This window comes from Panulirus ornatus, chromosome 25, assembly GCF_036320965.1.
Source record: "Panulirus ornatus isolate Po-2019 chromosome 25, ASM3632096v1, whole genome shotgun sequence".
In the NCBI taxonomy this organism is placed as follows: domain Eukaryota; kingdom Metazoa; phylum Arthropoda; class Malacostraca; order Decapoda; family Palinuridae; genus Panulirus; species Panulirus ornatus.
Genome location: NC_092248.1, coordinates 18,857,362 through 18,874,282, shown reverse-complemented (window position 1 = coordinate 18,874,282; position 16,921 = coordinate 18,857,362).

Sequence of the window (16,921 nt, the reverse complement as noted above, 5' to 3'; positions counted from 1 at the left end):
ATCCTCTCGAAGGCTTATATTGGGATGTCTAAATATGTGTGGATGTAACCAAGATGAGAATAAAGGAGAGATAGGTAATATGTTTGAGGAAAGGAACCTGGATGTTCTGGCTCTGAGTGAAACGAACCTCAAAAGTAAAGGGTAGGAGTGATTTGGGAAAGTCTTGTGAGTAAAGTCAGGGTTGGAGAAAGGACAAGAGAAAGGGAAGGAGTACAACTACTCCTGAAACAAGAGTTGTGCGAGTATATGAAAGAGTGTAAGAGAGTAAACTCTAGATTGATGTGGTTAAAACTGAAAGTGGATGAAGAGAGATGGGTGATTATTAGTGAATTTAATTGTGAGTAATGTGGCAGTGGAGGTAATAATTAGAGTGCAAGGGGTGTTCCGAGTTGTAAATGGAAATGGTGAAGAGCTTGTAGATTTATGCTGTAAAAAAGGACTGGTGATTGGGAGTACCTGGTTTAAAAAGAGAAATATACATAAATATACTTTTGTAAGTAGGAGAGATTTCCACAGAGGGTTATTAGATTGCGTGCTTATTGATAGGAGTGTGAAAGAGAGACATTTGGATATTAATATGCTGAGAGGTGCAACTGTAGGAATATCTGTTCATTTTCTTGTGGATGCGAAGGTGATGATTTGTACAAGTATTCAGGAAAGAAGAGAGAATGTTAGGGTAAAGAAAGTTGTGAAAGTAAGAGAGCTTAGGAAGGAGATTTGAATGAGGAAGTACCAGGGGAGACTGAATACATAATGGAAAAAGGTGAGAACAAAGGACGTAAGGGGAGTGGGGGAGGAATGGGATGTATTTAGGGAAGCAGTGAGTGATGGCTTATGCAAAAGATTCTCGTGACATTAGAAGCGTGGGAGGTGAGCGGATTAAAAGGGTAGTGAGTGTTGGGATGAAGAGGTTAGATAATAAGTGAAACAGAATAGAGAGGCATTTGGACGATTTTTGCAAGGAAATAATGCAAATGTGTGGGAGATGTATAGAAGAAAGAGGCAGGAGGTCAATTGAAGGGTACAAGAGGTGAAAAAGAGGGCAAATGAGAGTTGGGTTGAGAGAGTATCATTAAATTTTAGGGGAAATAAAAAGATGTTTTGGAAAGAGGTAAATAAAGTGCGTAAGACAAGAGAACAAATGGGAATATCAGTGAAGGGGCTAATGGGGAGGTGTTAACAAGTAGCAGTGATGTGAGAAGAAGATGGAGTGAGTATTTTGAAAGTTTGTTGAATGTATTTGATGATAGAGTGGCAGATATAGGGTGTTTTGATCGAGGTGGCGTCCAAAGTGAGAGACTTAGGAAAAATGATTTGGTAAACAGAGAAGCGTTAGTAAAAGCTTTGTCGAAGATGAAGGCCGGCAAGACAGCGGGTTTTCATGGTATTGAAGTTGAATTTATGAAAAAAGGGGTGACTGTTATTGACTGGTTGGTAAGGTTATTTGATGTATGTATCATTCATTGTGAGGTGCCTGAGGATTGATGGAATGCTTGCACAGTGCCATTGTACAAAGGCAAAGGGGATAAAAGTGGGTGCTCAGATTACAGAGGTATAAGTTTGTTGAGTATTCCTGGGAAATTATATGGGAGGGTATTGATTGAGTTAGTGAAGGCATGTACTGAGCGTTATATTGGGGAAGAGCAGTGTGGATTCAGAATATGTATATGATATGTGGATCAGGCTTTGAGGAAGGTAACTGAGAACTATTTAGAAAAGCATATGGATTTGTATGTAGCATTTATGGATCTGCAGAAGGCATATGATAGAGTTGATAGAGATGCTCTGTGGAAGGTACTAGGAATATATGGTGTGGGAGGCAAGTTCTTAGAAGCACTGAAAAGTTTTTATCGAGGATGTAAGGCATGTGTACGTGTAGGAAGAGAAGGAAGTGATTGGTTTTCAGTGAATGTAGGTTTGCGGCAGGGGTGTGTGATGTCTCAATGGTTGTTTAATTTGTTTATGGATGGGGTTGTTAGGGAGGTGAATGCAAGAGTTTTGGAAAGAGGGGCAAGTATGCAGTCTGTTGTGGATGAGAGAGCTTGGGAAGTGAGTCAGTTGTTGTTCGCTGATGATACAGTGCTGGTGGCTAATTCATGTTAGAAACTGCAGAAGCTGGTGACTGAGTTTGGCAAATTATATGAAATAAGAAAGCTGAGAGTAAATGTGAATAAGAGCAAGGTTATTAGGTACAGTAGGGTTAAGGGACAAGTCAATTGGGAGGTAAGTTTGAATGGAGAAAAACTGGAGGAAGTGAAGTGTTTTAGATATCAGGGAGTGCATTTGTCAGTAGATGGAACCATGGAAGTGGAAGTGAGTCTTAGGGTGGGGGAGGGGGCGAAACTTCTGGTAGCGTTGAAAAATGTGTGGAAGTTAAGAAGATTATCTTGGAAAGCAAAAATGGGTAAGTTTGAAGGAATAGTGACTCCGACAGTGTTGTATGATTGTCAGGCATGAACTGTAGATAGAGCTGCCCGGAGGAGTTTGGATGTGTTGGAAATGAGATGTTTGATGACAATATGTCGTGTGAGCTTTGTTTGAAAGAGTAAGTAATGAAAGGGTAAGCTTGATGTGTGGAAATAAAAGAGTGTGTTTGAGAGAGCACAATAGGGTATTTTGAAATGGTTTGGTCACGTTGAGAGAATGAGTGAGGTAAGACTGACATAGAAGATATATGTGCCATAGGTGGAGGGAACGAGGAGAAATGGGAGAACAAATTTGAGGTGGAAAGATGGAGTGAAAATGATTTTGAATTATCGGGGCCTGAACATGCAGGAGGGTGAAATGCGTGCAAGGAATAGAGTGAATTGGAACGATGTGGTATAACGGTTTAGACATTCTGTCACTGGATTGAACCAGGGAATATGAGACGTTTGGTGTAAACCATGCAAAGTTTTGTTGGGCCTGGATTTGGAAAGGTAACCGTGGTTTCGGTGCATTATACATAACAGCAAGAGACTGAGTGTTAAGGAATGTGGCATTTGTTGTTTTTTCCTAGAGCTACCTCGCCCATATGCAATGGGAGGGGTTTTCCATGTCATGTGTGGCGCGGTGGCGACGGAAATCAATAGGGCAGACAGTATGAATTATGTACATTTGTATATATGTATATATCTGTGTGTGTATATCTATGTATACGTTGAGATGTATAGGTATGTATATGTGCGTGTGTGGACGTGTATGTATGTGTATACATGTGTATGTGGTTGGGTTGGGCCATTTTTTCGTCTGTTTCCTTGCGCTACCTTGTTAACGCGAGGGATAGCGGCAAAGAAAAATAAAATAAATTATCAATAAAATTATTTTTATTTTTTTTTTATTATACTTTGTCGCTGTCTCCCGCGTTTGCGAGGTAGCGCAAGGAAACAGACGAAAGAAAATGGCCCAACCCCCCCCCCCATACACATGTATATACATACGTCCACACACGCAAATATACATATCTACACAGCTTTCCATGGTTTACCCCAGACGCTTCACATGCCCTGCTTCAATCCACTGACAGCAATTCAACCCCGGTATACCACATCGCTCCAATTCACTCTATTCCTTGCCCTCCTTTCACCCTCCTGCATGTTCAGGCCCCGATCACACAAAATCTTTTTCACTCCATCTTTCCACCTCCAATTTGGTCTCCCTCTTCTCCTTGTTCCCTCCACCTCCGACACATATATCCTCTTGGTCAATCTTTCCTCACTCATCCTCTCCATGTGCCCAAACCACTTCAAAACACCCTCTTCTGCTCTCTCAACCACGCTCTTTTTATTTCCACACATCTCTCTTACCCTTAAGTTACTCACTCGATCAAACCACCTCACACCACACACTGTCCTCAAACATCTCATTTCCAGCACATCCATCCTCCTGCGCACAACTCTATCCATAGCCCACGCCTCGCAACCATACAACATTGTTGGAACCACTATTCCTTCAAACATACCCATTTTTGCTTTCCGAGATAATGTTCTCGACTTCCACACATTCTTCAAGGCCCCCAGGATTTTCGCCCCCTCCCCCACCCTATGATCCACTTCCGCTTCCATGGTTCCATCCGCTGCCAGATCCACTCCCAGATATCTAAAACACTTCACTTCCTCCAGTTTTTCTCCATTCAAACTCACCTCCCAATTGACTTGACCCTCAACCCTACTGTACCTAATAACCTTGCTCTTATTCACATTTACTCTTAACTTTCTTCTTCCACACACTTTACCAAACTCAGTCACCAGCTTCTGCAGTTTCTCACATGAATCATCCACCAGCGCTGTATCATCAGCGAACAACAACTGACTCACTTCCCAAGCTCTCTCATCCCCAACAGACTTCATACTTGCACCTCTTTCCAAAACTCTTGCATTTACCTCCCTAACAACCCCATCCATAAACAAATTAAACAACCATGGAGACATCACACACCCCTGCCGCAAACCTACATTCACTGAGAACCAATCACTTTCCTCTCTTCCTACACGTACACATGCCTTACATCCTCGATAAAAACTTTTCACTGCTTCTAACAACTTTCCTCCCACACCATATATTCTTAATACCTTCCACAGAGCATCTCTATCAACTCTATCATATGCCTTCTCCAGATCCATAAATGCTACATACAAATCCATTTGCTTTTCTAAGTATTTCTCACATACATTCTTCAAAGCAAACACCTGATCCACACATCCTCTACCACTTCTGAAACCACACTGCTCTTCCACAATCTGATGCTCTGTACATGCCTTCACCCTCTCAATCAATACCCTCCCATATAATTTACCAGGAATACTCAACAAACTTATACCTCTGTAATTTGAGCACTCAATCTTATCCCCTTTGCCTTTGTACAATGGCACTATGAACGCATTCCGCCAATCCTCAGGCACCTCACCATGAGTCATACATACATTAAATAACCTTACCAACCAGTCAACAATACAGTCACCCCCTTTTTTAATAAATTCCACTGCAATACCATCCAAACCCGCTGCCTTGCCGGCTTTCATCTTCCGCAAAGCTTTCACTACATCTTCTCTGTTTACCAAATCATTTTCCCTAACCCTCTCACTTTGCACACAACCTCGACCAAAACACCCTATATCTGCCACTCTATCATCAAACACATTCAACAAACCTTCAAAATACTCACTCCATCTCCTTCTCACATCACCACTACTTGTTATCACCTCCCCACTTGCGCCCTTCACCGAAGTTCCCATTTGCTCCCTTGTCTTACGCACTTTATTTACCTCCTTCCAGAACATCTTTTTATTCTCCCTAAAATTTAATGATACTCTCTCACCCCAACTCTCATTTGCCCTTTTTTTCACCTCTTGCACCTTTCTCTTGACCTCCTGTCTCTTTCTTTTATACATCTCCCACTCAATTGCATTTTTTCCCTGCAAAAATCGTCCAAATGCCTCTCTCTTCTCTTTCACTAATACTCTTACTTCTTCATCCCACCACTCACTACCCTTTCTAATCAACCCACCTCCCACTCTTCTCATGCCACAAGCATCTTTTGCGCAATCCATCACTGATTCCCTAAATACATCCCATTCCTCCCCCACTCCCCTTACTTCCATTGTTCTCACCTTTTTCCATTCTGTACTCAGTCTCTCCTGGTACTTCCTCACACAGGTCTCCTTCTCAAGCTCACTTACTCTCACCACCCTCTTCACCCCAACATTCACTCTTCTTTTCTGGAAACCCATACAAATCTTCACCTTAGCCTCCACAAGATAATGATCAGACATCCCTCCAGTTGCACCTCTCAGCACATTAACATCCAAAAGTCTCTCTTTCGCACGCCTGTCAATTAACACGTAATCCAATAACGCTCTCTGGCCATCTCTCCTACTTACATAAGTATACTTATGTATATCTCGCTTTTTAAACCAGGTATTCCCAATCATCAGTCCTTTTTCAGCACATAAATCTACAAGCTCTTCACCATTTCCATTTACAACACTGAACACCCCATGTATACCAATTATTCCCTCAACTGCCACATTACTCACCTTTGCATTCAAATCACCCATCACTATGACCCGGTCTCGTGCATCAAAACCACTAACACACTAACACAGCTGAAAGCTGCTCCCAAAACACTTGCCTCTCTTGATCTTTCTTCTCATGCCCAGGTGCATATGCACCAATAATCAGCCACCTCTCTCCATCAACTTTCAGTTTTACCCATATTAATCGAGAATTTACTTTCTTACACTCTATCACATACTCCCACAACTCCTGTTTCAGTAGTATTGCTACTCCTTCCCTTGCTCTTGTCCTCTCACTAACCCCTGACTTTACTCCCCAGACATTCCCAAACCACTCTTCCCCTTTACCCTTGAGCTTCGTTTCACTCAGAGCCAAAACATCCAGGTTCCTTTCCTCAAACATACTACCTATCTCTCCTTTTTTCACTTCTTGGTTACATCCACACACATTTAGGCACCCCACTCTGAGCCTTCGAGGAGGATGAGCACTCCCCGCGTGACTCCTTCTTCTGTTTCCCATTTTAGAAAGTTAATACAAGGAGGGGAGGATTTCTGGCCCCCCGCTCCCGTCCCCTCTAGTCGCTTTCTACGACACGTGAGGAATACGTGGGAAGTATTCTTTCACCCCTATCCCCAGGGATAATATACATATATATATATACATATACACACACACACACACACATACACACACACACACACACACATATATATACATATGAGAAATGTAAGAAACAATCTAGAAAACTGAAACTTCCAGCTTGAAAAGAATGAAAAAAAGAATGTCACATAATGGTTCAACCTCTGGCTATGGAAAAAAGGACATGTATAATAAATAAAATCAATCAAATAAAATAAACATGTATATAGGTGTGTATGTATATAAACAAATCAAAAAACCATGGACACATCAAGCACCCCTGAAGGAAACCGAATGTAGACGTGGATGTGGACGTGTAAGTATATACATGTGTATGTGGGTGGGTTGGGCCATACTTTCGTCTGTTTCCTTAAGCTACTTTGTTAACGCGGGAGATAGCGACAAATCATGATATATTCACTTTCTTTATATCTATTATACTGTCGCGGTCTCCCGCGTTAGCGAGGTAGCGCAGAGAAACAGATGAAAGAATGGTCCAAGTAACTCACATACACACATATATATATATATATATATATATATATATATATATATATATATATATATATATATATATATATATATATATATATATATATATATATATATATAAATATATATATATATATATATATATATATATATATATATATATATATATATATATATATATATATATATATATATATATATATATATATATATATATGTATATATATATATATATATATATATATATATATATATATATATATATATATATATATACATATAGATATCTGGGAGTGGATCTGTCAGCGGATGGAACCATGGAAGCGGAAGTGGATCATAGGGTGGGGGAGGGGGCGAAAATTTTGGGAGCCTTGAAAAATGTGTGGAAGTCGAGAACATTATCTCGGAAAGCAAAAATGGGTATGTTTGAAGGAATAGTGGTTCCAACAATGTTGTATGGTTGCGAGGCGTGGGCTATGGATAGAGTTGTGCGCAGGAGGATGGATGTGCTGGAAATGAGATGTATGAGGACAATGTGTGGTGTGAGGTGGTTTGATCGAGTAAGTAACGTAAGGGTAAGAGAGATGTGTGGAAATAAAAAGAGCGTGGTTGAGAGAGCAGAAGAGGGTGTTTTGAAATGGTTTGGGCACATGGAGAGAATGAGTGAGGAAAGATTGACCAAGAGGATATATGTGTCGGAGGTGGAGGGAACGAGGAGAAGAGGGAGACCAAATTGGAGGTGGAAAGATGGAGTGAAAAAGATTTTGTGTGATCGGGGCCTGAACATGAAGGAGGGTGAAAGGAGGGCAAGGAGTAGAGTGAATTGGAGCGATGTGGTGTACAGGGGTTGACGTGCTGTCAGTGGATTGAATCAGGGCATGTGAAGCGTCTGGGGTAAACCATGGAAAGCTGTGTAGGTATGTATATTTGCGTGTGTGGACGTGTGTATGTACATGTGTATGGGTTGGGCCATTTCTTTCGTCTGTTTCCTTGCGCTACCTCGCAAACGCGGGAGACAGCGACAAAGTATAAAAAAAAAAAAAAAAAAAAAAAAAATATATATATATATATATATATATATATATATATATATATATATATATATAACTACTGGGCTGCAACTCCAGCAAGGACATGGTCACACCCATCGACAACGGTAACCTCCAGAAGACCGATTTCGACGATGAAGGCCTGCACTGTGGCTGAGAGATTGACTTGAGGAGGCAGAAGTGATATTGTGACAGTGATTGTGTCAGCGTCGCGTCGCCTCGCCGCAGTGTATCGAGACAGACTTCCCCAGAACTTTTAAAGGGGAAGTAAATGTTTATAGTTGTGTTAATGGAGTGATAGTTTTCATGCATGGTGTTTTTGACAAGAAAATAGTGAAGTTGGAAAAAAATGTAGCTTAGACATTGAAGCTTATTGACACAGTGGTGAAATTGATGAGAACTGCTATTGACGTTTGTGTGAATAAATTGTACATTTCCTTTCCATAGCCAGAGGTTGAACCATTATGTGACATTCATTTTTTTTTTCATTCATTTCAAGCTAAAAGTTTGTTTTCTAAATTGTTTCTTACATTTTTCATATGTATATATATGTATGTGTGTGTGTGTGTGTGTGTGTATGTGCATATGTGTGTGTGTGTGTGTGTGTGTGTATATGTATATATATATGTATATTATCCCTGGGGATAGGGGTGAAAGAATACTTCCCACGTATTCCTCGCGTGTCGTAGAAAGCGACTAGAGGGGACGGGAGCGGGGGGCCGGAAATCCTCCCCTCCTTGTATTAACTTTCTAAAATGGGAAACAGAAGAAGGAGTCACGCGGGGAGTGATCATCCTCCTCGAAGGCTCAGAGTGGGGTGCCTAAATGTGTGTGGATGTAACCAAGATGTGAAAAAAGGAGAGATAGGTAGTATGTTTGAGGAAAGGAACCTGGATGTTTTGGCTCTGAGTGAAACGAAGCTCAAGGGTAAAGGGGAAGAGTGGTTTGGAAATGTCTGGGGAGTGAAGTCAGGGGTTAGTGAGAGGACAAGAGCAAGGGAAGGAGTAGCAATACTCCTGAAACAGGAGTTGTGGGAGTATGTGATAGAATGTAAGAAAGTAAATTCTCGATTAATATGGGTAAAATTGAAAGTTGATGGAGAGAGGTGGGTGATTATTGGTGCATATGCACCTGGGCATGAGAAGAAAGATCATGAGAGGCAAGTGTTTTGGGAGCAGCTAAATGAGTGTGTTAGCGGTTTTGATGCACGAGACCGGGTTATAGTGATGGGTGATTTGAATGCAAAGGTGAGTAATGTGGCAGTTGAGGGAATAATTGGTATGCATGGGGTGTTCAGTGTTGTAAATGGAAATGGTGAAGAGCTTGTAGATTTATGTGCTGAAAAAGGACTGATGATTGGGAATACCTGGTTTAAAAAGCGAGATATACATAAGTATACTTATGTAAGTAGGAGAGATGGCCAGAGAGCGTTATTGGATTACGTGTTAATTGACAGGCGTGCGAAAGAGAGACTTTTGGATGTTAATGTGCTGAGAGGTGCAACTGGAGGGATGTCTGATCATTATCTTGTGGAGGCTAAGGTGAAGATTAGTATGGGTTTTCAGAAAAGAGGAGTGAATGTTGGGGTGAAGAAGGTGGTGAGAGTAAGTGAGCTTGGGAAGGAGACCTGTGTGGGGAAGTACCAGGAGAGACTGTGTACAGAATGGAAAAAGGTGAGAACAATGGAAGTAAGGGGAGTGGGGGAGGAATGGGATGTATTTAGGGAATCAGTGATGGATTGCGCAAAAGATGCTTGTGGCATGAGAAGAGTGGGAGGTGGGCTGTTTAGAAAGGGTAGTGAGTGGTGGGATGAAGAAGTAAGAGTATTAGTGAAAGAGAAGAGAGAGGCATTTGGACGATTTTTGCAGGGAAAAAATGCAATTGAGTGGGAGAAGTATAAAAGAAAGAGACAGGAGGTCAAGAGAAAGGTGCAAGAGGTGAAAAAAAGGGCAAATGAGAGTTGGGGTGAGAGACTATCAGTAAATTTTAGGGAAAATAAAAAGATGTTCTGGAAGGAGGTAAATAGGGTGCGTAAGACAAGGGAGCAAATGGGAACTTCAGTGAAGGGCGTAAATGGGGAGGTGATAACAAGTAGCGGTGATGTGAGAAGGAGATGGAATGAGTATTTTGAAGGTTTGTTGAATGTGTCTGATGACAGAGTGGCAGATATAGGGTGTTTTGGTCGAGGTGGTGTGCAAAGTGAGAGGGTTAGGGAAAATGATTTGGTAAACAGAGAAGAGGTAGTAAAAGCTTTGCGGAAGATGAAAGCCGGCAAGGCAGCAGGTTTGGATGGTATTGCAGTGGAATTTATTAAGAAAGGGGGTGACTGTATTGTTGACTGGTTGGTAAGGTTATTTAATGTATGTATGACTCATGGTGAGGTGCCTGAGGATTGGCGGAATGCGTGCATAGTGCCATTGTACAAAGGCAAAGGGGATAAGAGTGAGTGCTCAAATTACAGAGGTATAAGTTTGTTGAGTATTCCTGGTAAATTATATGGTAGGGTATTGATTGAGAGGGTGAAGGCATGTACAGAGCATCAGATTGGGGAAGAGCAGTGCGGTTTCAGAAGTGGTAGAGGATGTGTGGATCAGGTGTTTGCTTTGAAGAATGTATGTGAGAAATACTTAGAAAAGCAAATGGATTTGTATGTAGCATTTATGGATCTGGAGAAGGCATATGATAGAGTTGATAGAGATGCTCTGTGGAAGGTATTAAGAATATATGGTGTGGGAGGCAAGTTGTTAGAAGCAGTGAAAAGTTTTTATCGAGGATGTAAGGCATGTGTACGTGTAGGAAGAGAGGAAAGTGATTGGTTCTCAGTGAATGTAGGTTTGCGGCAGGGGTGTGTGATGTCTCCATGGTTGTTTAATTTGTTTATGGATGGGGTTGTAAGGGAGGTAAATGCAAGAGTCCTGGAAAGAGGGGCAAGTATGAAGTCTGTTGGGGATGAGAGAGCTTGGGAAGTGAGTCAGTTGTTGTTCGCTGATGATACAGCGCTGGTGGCTGATTCATGTGAGAAACTGCAGAAGCTGGTGACTGAGTTTGGTAAAGTGTGTGGAAGAAGAAAGTTGAGAGTAAATGTGAATAAGAGCAAGGTTATTAGGTACAGTAGGGGTGAGGGTCAAGTCAATTGGGAGGTGAGTTTGAATGGAGAAAAACTGGAGGAAGTGAAGTGTTTTAGATATCTGGGAGTGGATCTGTCAGCGGATGGAACCATGGAAGCGGAAGTGGATCATAGGGTGGGGGAGGGGGCGAAAATTTTGGGAGCCTTGAAAAATGTGTGGAAGTCGAGAACACTATCTCGGAAAGCAAAAATGGGTATGTTTGAGGGAATAGTGGTTCCAACAATGTTGTATGGTTGCGAGGCGTGGGCTATGGATAGAGATGTGCGCAGGAGGATGGATGTGCTGGAAATGAGATGTTTGAGGACAATGTGTGGTGTGAGGTGGTTTGATCGAGTAAGTAACGTAAGGGTAAGAGAGATGTGTGGAAATAAAAAGAGCGTGGTTGAGAGAGCAGAAGAGGGTGTTTTGAAATGGTTTGGGCACATGGAGAGAATGAGTGAGGAGAGATTGACCAAGAGGATATATGTGTCGGAGGTGGAGGGAACGAGGAGAAGAGGGAGACCAAATTGGAGGTGGAAAGATGGAGTGAAAAAGATTTTGTGTGATCGGGGCCTGAACATGCAGGAGGGTGAAAGGAGGGCAAGAAATAGAGTGAAGTGGAGTCATGTGGTATACAGGGGTTGACGTGCTGTCAGTGGATTGAAGCAAGGCATGTGAAGCGTCTGGGGTAAACCATGGAAAGCTGTGTAGGTATGTATATTTGCGTGTGTGGACGTGTGTATGTACATGTGTATGGGGGGGGGGGGGTTGGGCCATTTCTTTCGTCTGTTTCCTTGCGCTACCTCGCAAACGCGGGAGACAGCGACAAAGTATAAAAAAAAAAAAAAAAAAAAAATATATATATATATATATATATATATATATATATATATATATATATATATATATATATATATATATACAGAATGGAAAAAGGTGAGAACAATGGAAGTAAGGCGAGTGGGGGAGGAATGGGATGTAGTTAGGGAATCAGTGATGGATTGCGCAAAAGATGCTTGTGGCATGAGAAGAGTGGGAGGTGGGTTGATTAGAAAGGGTAGTGAGTGGTGGGATGAAGAAGTAAGATTATTAGTGAAAGAGAAGAGAGAGGCATTTGGACGATTTTTGCAGGGAAAAAATGCAATTGAGTGGGAGATGTATAAAAGAAAGAGACAGGAGGTCAAGAGAAAGGTGCAAGAGGTGAAAAAAAGGGCAAATGAGAGTTGGGGTGAGAGAGTATCATTAAATTTTAGGGAGAATAAAAAGATGTTCTGGAAGGAGGTAAATAAAGTGCGTAAGACAAGGGAGCAAATGGGAACTTCAGTGAAGGGCGCAAATGGGGAGGTGATAACAAGTAGTGGTGATGTGAGAAGGAGATGGAGTGAGTATTTTGAAGGTTTGTTGAATGTGTTTCATGATAGAGTGGCAGATATAGGGTGTTTTGGTCGAGGTGGTGTGCAAAGTGCGAGGGTTAGGGAAAATGATTTGGTAAACAGAGAAGAGGTAGTGAAAGCTTTGCGGAAGATGAAAGCCGGCAAGGCAGCAGGTTTGGATGGTATTGCAGTGGAATTTATTAAAAAAGGGGGTTACTGTATTGTTGACTGGTTGGTAAGGTTATTTAATGTATGTATGACTCATGGTGAGGTGCCTGAGGATTGGCGGAATGCGTGCATAGTGCCATTGTACAAAGGCAAAGGGGATAAGAGTGAGTGCTCAAATTACAGAGGTATAAGTTTGTTGAGTATTCCTGGTAAATTATATGGGAGGGTATTGATTGAGAGGGTGAAGGCATGTACAGGGCATCAGATTGGGGAAGAGCAGTGTGGTTTCAGAAGTGGTAAAGGATGTGTGGATCAGGTGTTTGCTTTGAAGAATGTATGTGAGAAATACTTAGGAAAGCAAATGGATTTGTATGTAGCATTTATGGATCTGGAGAAGGCATATGATAGAGTTGATAGAGATGCTCTGTGGAAGGTATTAAGAATATATGGTGTGGGAGGAAAGTTGTTAGAAGCAGTGAAAAGTTTTTATCGAGGATGTAAGGCATGTGTACGTGTAGGAAGAGAGGAAAGTGATTGGTTCTCATTGAATGTAGGTTTGCGGCAGGGGTGTGTGATGTCTCCATGGTTGTTTAACTTGTTTATGGATGGGGTTGTTAGGGAGGTAAATGCAAGAGTTTTGGAAAGAGGGGCAAGTATGAAGTCTGTTGTGGATGAGAGAGCTTGGGAAGTGAGTCAGTTGTTGTTCGCTGATGATACAGCGCTGGTGGCTGATTCATGTGAGAAACTGCAGAAGCTGGTGACTGAGTTTGGTAAAGTGTGTGGAAGAAGAAAGTTAAGAGTAAATGTGAATAAGAGCAAGGTTATTAGGTACAGTAGGGTTGAGGGTCAAGTCAATTGGGAGGTGAGTTTGAATGGAGAAAAACTGGAGGAAGTGAAGTGTTTTAGATATCTGGGAGTGGATCTGGCAGCGGATGGAACCATGGAAGCGGAAGTGGATCATAGGGTGGGGGAGGGGGCGAAAATTCTGGGGGCCTTGAAGAATGTGTGGAAGTCGAGAACATTATCTCGGAAAGCAAAAATGGGTATGTTTGAAGGAATAGTGGTTCCAACAATGTTGTATGGTTGCGAGGCGTGGGCTATGGATAGAGTTGTGCGCAGGAGGATGGATGTGCTGGAAATGAGATGTTTGAGGACAATGTGTGGTGTGAGGTGGTTTGATCGAGTGAGTAACGTAAGGGTAAGAGAGATGTGTGGAAATAAAAAGAGCGTGGTTGAGAGAGCAGAAGAGGGTGTTTTGAAGTGGTTTGGGCACATGGAGAGGATGAGTGAGGAAAGATTGACCAAGAGGATGTATGTGTCGGAGGTGGAGGGAACAAGGAGAAGAGGGAGACCAAATTGGAGGTGGAAAGATGGAGTGAAAAAGATTTTGTGTGATCGGGGCCTGAACATGCAGGAGGGTGAAAGGAGGGCAAGGAATAGAGTGAATTGGAGCGATATGGTATACCGGGGTTGACCTGCTGTCAGTGGATTGAATCAAGGCATGTGAAGCGTCTGGGGTAAGCCATGGAAAGCTGTGTAGGTATGTATATTTGCGTGTGTGGACGTATGTATATACATGTGTATGGGGGGGGTTGGGCCATTTCTTTCGTCTGTTTCCTTGCGCTACCTCGCAAACGCGGGAGACAGCGACAAAGTATAATAAATAAATGAGTAAATATATATATATATATATATATATATATATATATATATATATATATATATATATATATATATATATATATTTTTTTTTTTTGCTTTGTCGCTGTCTCCCGCGTTTTCGAGGTAGCGCAAGGAAACAGACGGAAGAAATGGCCCAACCCACCCCCATACACATGCCTTGATTCAATCCACTGACAGCACGTCAACCCCGGAATACCACATCTCTCCAATTCACTCTATTCGTTGCCCTCCTTTCACCCTCCTGCATGTTCAGGCCCCGATCACACAAAATCTTTTTCACTTCATCTTTCCACCTCCAATTTGGTCTCCCTCTTCTCCTCGTTCCCTCCACCTCCGACACATATATCCTCTTGGTCAATCTTTCCTCAGTCATTCTCTCCATGTGACCAAACCATTTCAAAACACCCTCTTCTGCTCTCTCAAGCACGCTCTTTTTATTTCCACACATCTCTCTTACCCTTACGTTACTTACTCGATCAAACCACCTCACACCACACTTTGTCCTCAAACATCTCATTTCCAGCACATCCATCCTCCAGCGCACAACTCTACCTATAGTCCACGCCTCGCAACCATACAACATTGTTGGAACCACTATTCCTTCAAACATACCCATTTTTGCTTTCCGAGATAATGTTCTCGACTTCCACACATTCTTCAAGGCTCCCAGAATTTTCGCCCCCTCCCTCACCCTATGATCCACTTCCGCTTTCATGGTTCCATCCGCTGCCAGATCCACTCCCAGATATCTAAAACACTTCACTTCCTCCAGTTTTTTTCCATTCAAACTCACCTCCCAATTGAATTGACCCTCAACCCTACTCTACCTAATAACCTTGCTCTTATTCACATTTACTCTTAACTTTCTTCTTTCACACACTTTACCAAACTCAGTCACCAGCTTCTGCAGTTTCTCACATGAATCAGCCACCAGCGCTGTATAATCAGCGAACAACAACTGACTCACTTCCCAAGCTCTCTCATCCCCAACAGACTTCATACTTGCCCCTCTTTCCAAAACTCTTGCATTCACCTCCCTAACAACCCCATCCATATATATATATATATATATATATATATATATATATATATATATATATATATATATATATATATATATATATATATATATATATATATATATATATATATATATATATATATACATATGTATATATATATATATATATATATATATATATATATATATATATATATATATATATATATATATATATATATATATATATATATATATATATATATATATATATATATATATATATATATATATATATATATATATATATATATATGTATATACATACACGTCCCCACACACAAATATACATACCCATACATCTCAATGTAGATATATATATATACACACACAGACATATACATATATACATATGCACACAATTCACTCTGTCTGCCTTTATTTATTCCCATCGCCACCTCGCTATATATGGAATGATATTCCCCTACACCCTCATGTATGCGAGGTAGCGCTAGGAAAAGACAACAAAGGCCTCATTCGTTCACACTCAGTCTCTATCTGTCATGCAATAATGCCCTAAACCACAGCTCCCATTCCACATCCAAGCCCCACAGAACTTTCCATGGTTTACCCCAGACGCTTCACATGCCCTGATTCAATCCATTGACAGCACGTCGACCCCGGTATACCACATCGAACCAATTCGCTCGATTCCTTATCCACTTTTCACCCTTCTGTATGTTCAGGCCCCGATCACACAAAATCTTTTTCACTCCATCTTTCCACCTCCAATTTGGTCTCCCACTTCTCCTCGTTCCCTCTATCTCCGACACATATATCCTCTTGGTCAATCTTTCCTCACTCATTTTCTCCATGTGCCCAAACCATTTCAAAACACCCTCTTCTGCTCTCTCTAACACGCTCTTTTTATTTCCACACATCTCTCTTACCCTTACATTACTTACTCGATCAAACCACCTCACACCACACATTGTCCTCAAACATTTCATTTACAGCACATCCACCCTCCTGCGCACTACTCGATCCATTGCCCACGCCTCGCAACCATACAAAATAGTTGGAACCACTATTCCTTCAAACATACCCATTTTTGCTTTCCGAGATAATGTTCTCGACTTCCACACAATCTTCAAGGCTCCCATGATTTTCGCCCCCTCCCCCACCCAATGATTCACTTCTGCTTCCATGGCTCCATCCGCTCCCAGATCCATTCCCAGATATCTAAAACACTTTACTTCCTCCAGTTTTTCTCCATTCAAACTTACCTCGCAATTGACTTGACCCTCAACCCTACTGTACCTAATAACCTTGCTCTTATTCACATTTACTCTTAGCTTTCTTCTTTCACACACTTTACGAAACTCAGTCACAAGCTTCTGCAGTTTCTCATATGAA